The 12003-nt window shown below is 43.1% G+C and overlaps 1 protein-coding gene across 1 annotated transcript in view; it reads left to right on the plus strand.

The window, feature by feature from the left end:
* Window positions 1–12003, plus strand: part of LOC119974296 (myosin-8) — a 263344-nt gene that overhangs the window by 26099 nt on the left and 225242 nt on the right. The window lies entirely within an intron of this gene.

Raw genomic sequence — 12003 nt, forward strand, 5'->3', positions numbered from 1 at the left:
GTAGTGATTTCATAGACACCAGGAGCAGAAAACACACAGTAGGCAAGCAGAAGACACGCAGAACTCGGAGCAAAGACTCGAAGCAAAGACTGAGAGCAAAGTCAGTGTTTGAGGTGACTCTGACCAGAATTCTCCTTTGCAATGAGGATCGGGAGTGACACAGGAAACGGATGTACAATTTACCAAACCACGTTTACAGTCGTTGTGGAAGGGAAGTTAATGAGTTACCAAATTAGAAGAATGCTGGGAATATTGACTATATTTTAACACTGCCTTTGAGCGAAAATAAGCAGGTCAAGTAATGTAAACGAAATACTGCTTAGTATTTGTACTCAGTCTTATTATGATACTAAGTTGTTCTTCTGAAGGACAACAAAATACGTACTTGAATTGTTTATAAATGAAGGGGAAAACATTCATATTTCCTCTAGCGTATGTTTCCAAACTTTAGCTCTTCAAAGTTGCTTATTTCACACTATAATGGTTTTCGACTCACAACTCAGAATGTCGTCCCTTGGCTTTGCAGCTGAAACACTCTCTCCATAAATATATTTGCGTCAATAAATTTCCTTAAGTCGAACCTCGAGGTATTTGTCTTTATTATGATTTCCACGATAGTAGTATCGTCGAATCCTGGGTGTTTCTTGCATGTATCTTGCGTAATTTACGGCTTTATTATATTTAACAAAGTGTGTTGCATTATATGCGTGTCCGTCCTTTGCTGTACTCATAAATAAAGATCATTAAATTTCATAGAATTTACTGTGTAGAAGGAGGCCATTCAGGCCATGGAGTCTGCACCGGCTCTTTGAAAGAGCACCCTACCCAAGGTCAACACCTCCACCCTATCCCCATAGCCCAATAACCCCACCCAACACTAAGGGCAATTTAACATGGCCAATCCACCTATCCTGTACATCATTGGACTGTGGGAGGAAACCGGAGCTCCCGGAGGAAACCCACGCACACACGGGGAGGAAGTGCAGATTGCGCACAGACAGTGACCCAAGCCGGAATCGAACCTGGGACCCTGCAGCTGTGAAGTAATTGCGCTATACGGGTATACGGGTAATATACAGGTAAACTTTAATTAAAGAGCTGGTTGAAGTATCTGAATTGGGAGATGAAACAACATGATCAGAAAATAAATGGTATAATTGTAGAACACTGCATAACAGAGATGGAGCTCACATCAGAACTGCAGCAGCTTTCCGATATATTTTCACTGAGGAAGCAGCCATTTTCCGACTTCGCTGAAGCAGAAGATGATTTCATAGGCCTCAACACCTTGGCCTGGTTGTGTAAGATATTTTCTGTATTTAGTGTATAGAGTTGTTTCGCACTGTCTGGTGTTTCTTTAAAGCAGTGTCTCAGATTTCAGGTACTATATTTATGAGGACCAGGGCCGAGCTTCATGTGAACATATACATGCATATACGTAACGATCTCAGTGCAAGATAGACTTCCGTAACGTATGTCGATTTATCTTACTGTTATGTTCAGAAATATTCTTCTTTTTTAAAAAATAATTTTTATTGAAAAATGTTGACTATATAGAACAATAACGCACCATAGTAAAATACCAAAAATAACAATAGTATTAAGAATCATAAACATTCGCCCCACCCCCATGCACAACACAGCATTTTAACAACAATGCAAATTAACACAATATAAAGTTACAGAATAGAAACTACAGTAAGGAACACCCCCCCCCCCCCACCCCCCCCCCCCACCCCCGGGCTGCTCCTGCTATTGACCAAGTTACCTATCTTTGCGCCAGGAAGTCCAGAAAAGGCTGACATCTTTTATAGAACCCTTGTATTGATCCTCTCAGGGCAAATTTACATCACATAATGCGAAAATATGAGGTAATTATGACAGTGGTTAAGCATTTAAAGTTGCCTAAGATAGAAGCTGACTCATTGTAAATGGCAAAAATTCTGCTGCAAATTAAACAGATGGAATATGAGAAATAATTAAAGAGGCTTGAATACAAGAGAGAGAGGGAGGAAAAATGAAGAGAGAGACAGAGGAAACAGAGAGAGAGATGAAAAAGAAAGGGAGAGAGATAGAGGGAAATAAAGAGAGAGGGAGAAAAACGAAAAGGAGAGAGAAGAAAGGAGAAAATAAAGAATACCCCCAGCAGAACAAAAAGAAAAATAAAGGGAGGTACAGATCAGGGAAAAAGATAAAGAGAGGGAGCTTGAACTTCAGAAAATGGCCATGAAAGATGAAAGTCAAATAAAATTGGCAGACATTAAGGGAAACGTACAGTTCGATGAGAGTGATGCGGAAAGTGAGAAGGAGCGTCATAACCGAAGGCTTTGTGGGAATCTATTTAAATATATCTATATACATATATCTTTAATAGATATATTAAATATATCTATTTAAATATATAGCATTTTTCATTTCAGTTGAGAAGGTAGCTAAACAAATGAAATGGCCACAATGACATATGGGTGTTACTGATTCAAACACAACTGTTATGTAGAGCTTGTGAAGTGTTTGCGTCGCTTCCGGAGGAGATATCTGGAACCTATGAGTAGGTGAAGAAATCCATCTTAAGTGTGTATGAGCTGGTGCCTGCAGCTCACAGACAAAGGTTTTGAAATTTAAGGGAAGAATTTGGAAAAACATACATGGCGGTTGAAAGGCTCAAACAGAGTCATTTTCATAGGTGGATAAGGGTATGAAAATAGACCAAACGTATGAAGCCTTCAGAGAAATTATACTTTTGGAGAAGTTTAAAAATTCAATTCCTGATGCAGTGGGAACTCATGTGGAAGAACAGAGGGTTAAAACTACGAGATTAGCAACAGAAGTGGCAGATGATTATGAATTAGTTCACAAATCAATGGTTGCTTTCCGACATCAGCTTCAGCCGCTTCGAGATGGAAACTGGGGGCATGAGAAATACTCAAGTGGTAAAGTTCAAGATGATCTGATGTGAGACAAGAAAGAGAGTGTACACCAGATTAAAACAGAAATCCAGGAGGGTGGAAAAGAGATTGAAAGATTCAAATGTTTTCACTGTAATAAACTAGGCCATGTAGAGTCACAGTGTTGGTGGTTGAAGAAAAGCACTGGGAAGGTTGATGTGGTAAAACAGGATAAGACAGTGGGATTTGTTGGAGTGGCAAAGGGAAGCCCAAGGGAAGCGAAGGAGGTGCAAGCGATTGCACAGCCTGTTCAAGGAGTAATTGTTATGAAGGTGGCAGATGTCTTTTAAGAATGTACTTGTGTGGGAAATGTTTACTCTTGTATATCAGGATGAGCTGGTAAAGAAGTCACAATTTTAAGAGATACAGGGGCTAGTCAATCTTTAATGGTAAGATATGAGGAATTATGTAGTTTGAGAAGAATGCTCTCAGAAAAGGTGGTGATATGTGGAATTCAGGGTGAGAGGAGTAGCGTTCCATTATATAAGGTAAGGTTGGAAAGTCGAGTAAAGTGTGGTGAAGTGGGAGTAGGAGTAACAGATAAACGATCCTGTCCTGGAATACAGTTTATCGTGGGTAATGATATAGGTGGATCGCAGGTGGGAGTGATGCCTAGTGTGGTTGATAAGCCAGTGGAAAATCAGACAACTGAAGTGTTGAAGGACGAATATCCTGGGATTTTTCCGGGCCGTGTAGTACCACGGTCGCAAAGTCACAGGTTGAGATAAGAGGAGAAATCAAAGAGTGAAGATGAAGTTGAATTGCAATTATCAGAAACGATTTTTGATCCGATGGTTGAAAAAGAACAAGAACAGGTGGAGGATGAGGCGGATATTTTTAGTTCAGGAAAATTGGCGTAGTTACAACAGAAAGATGTAGAAATGAAACGGATATATCAGAAAGCGTACATGGAAGAGGAATCTGTGAGTATACCAGGGTGTTATTGCCTTAAAAGTGATGACTTGATGAGAAAATGGAGACCTGTACATATGCAGGCGGATGAAAAGTGGGCAGCAGTTCATCAAGTTGTATTGCCGGTAGGGTACAGAAAGGAAGTGTTGCGAGTTCCACAAGGGTTCCAGTGGGATGTCATTTGCGATTGAGGAAAATTCTAGCTATAATCCAGAAGCATTTCTATTAGTTTTGACTGCATAAAATGTAGTTACATGTTGTCAACCATGTCACAAATGTCAAGCGATAGCGAAACATCAAGCAGTGATAAAACCAGCGCCCTTAATACCCATTCCAGCATTTGAGGAACCTTTTACGAGGGTCCTAATTCATTGTGTAGGATCGCTTCAAAAAACAAAAAGTGGGAATCAATATCTTTTGACTATAATGGATGTGTCTACCAGGAATCCAGTGGCCATTCCAGTACGTAATATTACAGGTAAAAGGATTGTGGAGGAGTTACTGAAATTCATTACTTGATATGGACTACCCACAGAAATTCAATCGGATCAAGGATCGAATTTGACTTCAAAGCTATTCAAATAAATTCTGGATAGCATAGGAATAAAACAATTTAAATCATTCGGGGCCTCACGGTAGCATGGTGGTTAGCATCAATGCTTCACAGCTCCAGGGTCCCAGGTTCGATTCCCGGCTGGGTCACTGTCTGTGTGGAGTCTGCACGTCCTCCCCGTGTGTGCGTGGGTTTCCTCCTGGTGCTCCGGTTTCCTCCCACAGTCCAAAGATGTGCGGGGTTAGGTGGATTGGCCATGCTAAATTGCCCGTAGTGTCAGGTTAATGGGGGGATTGTTGGGTTACGGGTATACGGGTTACGTGGGTTTAAGTAGGGTGATCATTGCTCGGCACAACATCGAGAGCCGAAGGGCCTGTTCTGTGCTGTACTGTTCTATGTTCTATGTTCTAACTGCGTACCATCCAGTATCACAGTGAGCGTGAGAATGGTGGCATCAGGCATTAAAGACAATGTTGAGGGCGTATTGTCAAGATTATGCAGAGGATTGGGGTAAAGGAATCCCATTCGTTTTGTTTGCAATTAGGGATGCACTTCATGAGTTTACCAAATGTACTTATTTTGAACGATGTTTTGGTCATGAGGTAAGAGGACGACTTAAATTGCTTAAGGAAAAATTGGTGGGTGTGAAATCGGAAATTACACTATTGGATTACGTGTAAAATTTTAGGGAACGATTAAGTAGAGGAGGTGAATTGGCTAGACAACATTTGAAAGTTGCACAAAATGTGATGAAACGGGTAGCGGACAAGAAATACAAAGTTCGTAGTTTTTCAGTGGAGATAAAGTTTTACTGTTGTGAACAGTGGTAGGTGAGCCTTTAAAAGCGAGGTTTTGTTGACCGTATCCGATTGAAAGGATATTAAGTGATGTGAATTATGTGGTGTAAACACCAGAGAGAAGGAGGACTCACCGAGTGTGTCTTGTGAATAAGATTGAAATGTACTTTGAAAGGGAAGGAGAGTAAAAGGAAGATTTAATGATTCTAACTCAAAGTGAACAAAATCCAAATGACTGCAAATTTGACATATCTCAAATTAAATTGGAAAATGAGGATGTTCTTAAAAATTGGGACGAATTGTTAAATTACATTCCCGAGGAAAAACGAACTGACCTGAAAAATGTTTTTGATATCACATGGGGAGGTTTGTAGAGATAAATTGGGAAGTACTGAAATAGATATGCATGATGTAGATGTGAGAAATGCTGTTCCTGTTAAACAACATCCATATTGACTTCATCCTTTAATATTGGCACAGGTTAACAGATATATTGAGAATATGCTGAAAAGTGGCACCATTGAAGTGGATTGAAGTCAATGGAGCTCACCGAGAGTGATGGTACCTAATCCAGACGGTACCCAACGGTTGTGTGTGGACTATCGAAAGGTGAATGCAGTTACAGAACGGACTCTTACCCTATCCCACGTTTGAAGGATTGCATTGAGAATGTGGGACAATCTGCTTTTATTTCCGACGTCTGGACGTGGACAGAACATTTAAAACATCGCATGGAGTTCTTCGATCGACATCAGGAAGCAGGTTTGGTGATGAACCTAGCCGAAACTGAATTTGGAGAAACCAAATTACTTTCCTTGCAGAGTTTCCGATACCCTCAAGATGAAGAGAAATAATGCCTTTACTTAGCATGAATGGATTTGATCGAACCTTTGTGCAAAAGTTTTGTGGTGTGACTCCTCCACTGATGGACTTGCTAAAGTAACGTAAAAAATGTCAATGGACAGCGGATTTTCAGTAGGCATGTGTCTGCCTGAAAGCTGTGATAACCGATGCTCCTGAATTGGAGAAATGCACTGGAGTGTGTGATCAGACTGACTGAGTACCTAACTTTAAGAAGAATTGCCGATGCGTAAACGAGTAGATGGATCGTGCGTTGACTTTCTTATTCAAAGAGATTGTCAATCGAGAAGGTTTTCGGTTGGAGGAAGAAGAACGGGAAAGATGGACTTTATTATTATGCTTGTTTGTGTTTATTGTTTTTTAGTGAAACGAGAAAGTATATGTTTCAAACTTTTTTTCGGGGGACCCACTTTTACCAACCGGCCAATCCTCAGGACCCAACCCAGCCGACCTTCGCGACCCACGCCAGCCGAACTTTGCGACCCACGGCCGCCGAACTGCGCGACCCAACATTTTCCCTTACCTTGTCTGCTGCTGCCAAAATTAAGGAAATGGTTTTGGGTCCCTTAGGCCCTCGTACACCCTCCTCCAATGGAACCTGTTCGATGAAGGTGCAGCTTTCCTGTTTCGGATGTATTGAGTCTCCATCTGTCCCATGTTCCGATTGATTTTTCCTGAAACGTTTTATCAAATAAAACCCCGCCCCGAACTTGTCAAAATAAATAAAAATAAAATTAGTAAAATAAATGAAAAAAATGAAAGCACCCCCCCCACCCCCACCGAATTTGTAACAAACAATGAAATGAATAAAATAAATGACAAAAAAATAACTCTCCCGCAAACTTTCAAAACAAATAAAATGAATTAAATCAATGAAAAATAAATAAAAATCAAATGGATAATATCAATGAATAAATGAATAAAAACCACTGCAGAACTTGTGAAACAAAAAGCTGCCACAGTTTTAAAAATATATAGCGGCCGCACTGCGCATGCATGTGGAATTATCTACGCGATGCACAATTCGGTCAAATATTTTTCCATGTTCATGGAATCTGCATGCGTGCCGATCATAGTGCGCGCATGAGCAATGCAGCCGATTTTTTTTTTACCTGTTCGCTGCCGCTTGCAGCCGGCGTTATGAAAACACGGCTGCTGCGCCGGGATTTGTGTGATCCGGAGAGCCACGGCAAACAACTAAAAAATGAAATAAAATGAAAATCGCTTATTGTCACGAGTAGGCTTCAATGAAGTTACTGTGAAAAGCCCCAAGTCGCCACATTCCGGCGCCTGTCCGACCTACCCTCCCCCACCCGCGCCCACGACCCACCTGCGAGTCGCGCTCCCGACTTTGAAGAACACTGATTTAAACTCATAATAGTAATGTCTTTAACCTGATGTGATTCTGTTTACAGGTGTTATGTCATTTGGAGGTGTGAAGGAACATTTTGGGGGATTATTTAGTGCTGTATTATTTTCGGGGTTATTTTGGACGTGAGGGGTATTAATGGATTCAATGTTTATGTAAAAAGGTTAAGTTGAATTCATGCAATCGAAGTAGGGCATTTTTTAAGGCTACATTGGATTCGTATTAATATTTACATCATCAAAGCATTCTTCATTTATTGGACTGATTGGCATCATTTATGATGTAAAGGGATGGGCATTCGTTTGAATCCCATTTTTTGCACAGCTGAGAAACCTTTTTCGAACGAAATGGAGAATCTATAATCTGCCTAGCAACAGCACGAAGCTGCATCTTAAAACAGCACCATGACCAGAAGATCGGGATATCTGCGGATCAAGACCCTGACAGTGGGGCAGATATATATATATTTTGATTAAAACAATGAAATGTTATAAAATGAAATGTTGTAAAACCAAAATGACCCAGGCAGGCAAAAGAAACCAAAGGATGAAAAATATTGATTAGATTAGTTTTACGCACAGACACAAATCCTATCAAACAGGAGGCTGACACAATAGATCCCCAGGTTAACCCAGGAACCACATTCAACACCTAATCAAGATACAGCATAGAGATAATGGGACCCCATTGTAAGTGAAGGGAATCCCTATCAAAACCAATCAGATAACGAGGCATTAACGTCAGAGTCAGGAAGCCCGGGCAATCATGCATCTGTTCTATTTATCTGTACTATTCAAATGTAAAACGGCAAAAGCCCGCCAAAACCTTTCAAATGCTTGTACTCTATAAATATTGAACCTCATCTGAATATCGGGGAGATCACCGTGGTCAAGCCATTGTTAGGAGCTGGCTGCGTGGGTCTCCCTGATGGGCTTCAGGACTTGTACAATAGAGTAAAAACGCTTTGAACCTTGCCTTGAGTCTCTTGAATGCACTGGCACAAAGGGATTTTTCCCTACAACAAATGGCGCTGCGAACTTGGGTTTGGTATCTGACTTCTTGACTGGTGGCCACGGTCTGGAAGCCGGAATCAAATTTAAACAAATCTGATAAAAATCCAGTGCAGCCAAGAACTGCAAGTCTTGCAGCAAGTCTCCGTTCAAAATGAGGTTTGTTTAAAAGGTTAGGGTTTGTCTGTTTTAAATTTTGTCCTGGAGAATTGTATAATCTTGCCTACGTGTTTTTTAAAAAATAGTACAGACAACGTTTTGAGTAAAAGAGGACGCCGGACAGAGATACCATGCGCTAAAGAGGCGTAGGTCAAAGGCGACCGCGTGGAAAAAGGTAAGTAAAACCTTAATGAAACTTTTAATAGGAGAAATAGAGAACCAGAGGTAAATATAACAGTTTTTAGGGTATTTGATAACGGGAAATATAAGGATAAGAACCGCATGCAAAACTAATTGGTGTAACTAACCCAGGACAGTAAATGAAACCGCTGTCTGTGCCAAAGCTATCAGACAAGGGACTGCTCGACTCAGGGTGCCCTACCTTAAATCTGACGTTAAGAGGAGGAATCTCCCTCGCTAGGGTTAGGTGTTGAAACGGGCACGAAGAGATACAGGCACTCTGGGAGCAAGGCACGGACAGTGTATAATCGGGTAGCAACACCGACTCTGTAGAGGCAAACAACGCAGAGTCGACACAGTTACTAATTTTAACAGGGGCTTTGATAACAAATACACATGTGTAAGTGTTGAGGAAAAGGGGACCCGATCCATCCTGACCAAGAGACACGACGACGGAGAGTCCATTAGGGGCCCGGGCGGAGTTTTATAACCATGTTCGTCTGTAGGGAACACTACAGCCCATAGCAGGATACCAGGGAGCTGAGACTCCCTCTTTGGGGTGATGGATCAGCCTTGCGAGTGGGGTTGGTGGCCAAGCGGGAGGCATTGTACTTAAAGGGGCTGGGAACAGGGGCCGACAAACCCACTAAAGACCAGCACACATCCCAATAAGACAACATAAAATAGACCAAGGTGTGAGGTGTCAGGAATAGTTGCGGGAGCACAGGGGCAAAAGGCTCACTGGGGCCCCACTACGCGACCCGACAGCAATACAGACGGTGCTGGAGCAGTATCAGTGAAAAGGAGATCAGGGAGAGAAAGATGGAGCACTTTTACTGTTAGAACCAGCATACGGAGGTTGCAGGACTGCTAGACAGCAAAATGGCAGACCACGTTGATAAGGATGAAACTGCAATAGCTCTCATTTTTAAGTATTTGTTAGCCAGAGAAGCGATTGTTGAAAAGATGAAACGGAACGGGTGGAGTGCATCAAAAACTTTGGAAGATCAAAGAAAATGGGTAGATAGAGTGAAACGGGATAAAACAAAGGTAATGGGAGTAATATTGGTTACCCAGTTAGCTGGACTAATTGAGAAGGTAAATGCCTCCATGGAGGAGAGACACAAGAAACAGAACATATTAAGGTATTGCAGGAGAGAGTGAGAGAGTTAGAACACAGAAACTACATTGCGGAGATAGAGCAGAGATCAGAGGAAACGGACCTCACTGCCCTCATACGAGTCAGTGCAGAGCGAAGCAACAGCTCCCATATTAAAGGGAGACATAAAAAATTATAATCTAGCGCCAGTCAACAGAGGAGGGACGGCAGCACAACCGAAAGCGACCTATAAGCCTTTTACCCTAAGGGAAAGACAGCGGATTATGGCCTCACTGGGGCAGTTAAGACCCAGAAGCGCAAACTTGCAATTTTGGGGCGAACGAGATACACTCTGGGTGGGGCACCAATTACATTTGAGGGACATACACCAGCTGGTCAGGGCAACCGACCCAGCGGATAAATGGAGGCTCGTGGCAGGAGGTCCAGCCGCCCAAGCAGCACAGGACTATAATGGATGAAGGTGGACACATGCCGTTCCTGCAACGGCTGAGATAAACGCGCAGCAGGCACCCTTCACAGCATTCGAGACAGAAGTCCAACGGGTCTTAGGGAACTCCCCCACTAATTGGAGCAGGATCACGAATACCAGACAAGGACGGGGGGGGGGGGAGAGCATCGGAGTTTGGAGAAAGATTATTCCAAGTATATAGGGAGTGTTCAGGACAGGACAATGTGGATAGGAGAGACAGGGCTTTTATCGAAGTATTTAAGGACATGCTATCGGAGGCACACCGGGAAGTCCTAAGGATGGGGGTGATAGCATCCCAGGACTATGACGAGCTAGTCGAGTGGGCGAGCGGGACAAATAAAAGAAAGGTGCCCTGACAAAGCCCAGACCAGAGAGGACCGGGACCCACCATAACGGAGGTGAGGGGAGAACCTACACATGTGGCCAGCCAGGGCATATGGATAGATTCTGCAGGGGAGCGCCATTCAGGGGGAAACCCGAGGATGGCGGACTCTGCTGTGACCACTGCCACAGAGCAGGACATACCGAGGCAACGTGTTGGGGGAAACATGGAAGACTCCAAGACCACTACAGACCAACCCCGCGGGAATCACATCCCCGGAATTCACAAGGGTGACTACAAGGGACCCAAAGCCAGGGAGTTGGGAGACAGGAGAGGATTAGTGTAGCCACGCCCACAGAAGACAGTGAATCCTGACAGAAGCTGGTGTCCGTCCACACCACGCATCGACCAACACAGGTCGAAATCTCCCAATCCGTAGCTCCCGTTCACAGCAGGAAAGAGGAGGATAGTGTATATGTGGAAGCCTTGGTAGGGAATGCCACATGTTAGTAGATACAGGAGCAGCAATATCAATTACAAACCTACCCTTGCCACTAACCAACTAAACAACAAAAGGATATACATAATCGGGGTAGGGGGAGAGAGAATGTCCGTGGATCTTATGCGAGACCACATTAGTAGAACTTAACCACAAGTACATTCCAATGCAATTTTACGTGTGTCAGAATAATGAGGGCACAATCATGGGAAACGACCTAATGAAGGACTACCTGGTGCTGATAGATTGTGGGAGAAGGGTGTTCATTACCACAGGAGGCACCCCCATTAAACATCAGCAGCGAATAAGGTCTCTGCTAGCAGCTAGTGAACAGCCTAAAGAGGCTGCAGTAATCAAAATAAAGCCCACCATCGGGAACCAGGGAAGGATACCCCGGGGTGGATTCATTTAAAAGGAGACCAAGCCGCAGACACAGCGGCACAACAAGCATTGGAGAATAGCGATATTAAAAGCCTGTCCCTTGCAGCGATAGCGGTAGAACAGGAGGAAATTGACATACCAAAATTACACAGGGACATTCCCCAACAAGGAAGAGATAGATGGGAGGAGTTGGGTGCAGTTAAAGGGACAGATCGGGTTTGGAGAAAGGATAACCGGGTATTGGCACCAGGATGCATCCAGACCAGATTATTAGAACTACACCACGGACTCTCCCACACAGGCAGGGTGCAATGTTACATAGCCTGGGTATAGAGTTGTGGTGAAGAGGACTAGGACGAGATGTGGCTACATATTGCCGTAGATGCACTATATGTGCACAGCACAACCAAGTGGAAACCCATAAAA

Source organism: Scyliorhinus canicula, chromosome 12 (genome assembly GCF_902713615.1).
Source record: "Scyliorhinus canicula chromosome 12, sScyCan1.1, whole genome shotgun sequence".
NCBI lineage: Eukaryota > Metazoa > Chordata > Chondrichthyes > Carcharhiniformes > Scyliorhinidae > Scyliorhinus > Scyliorhinus canicula.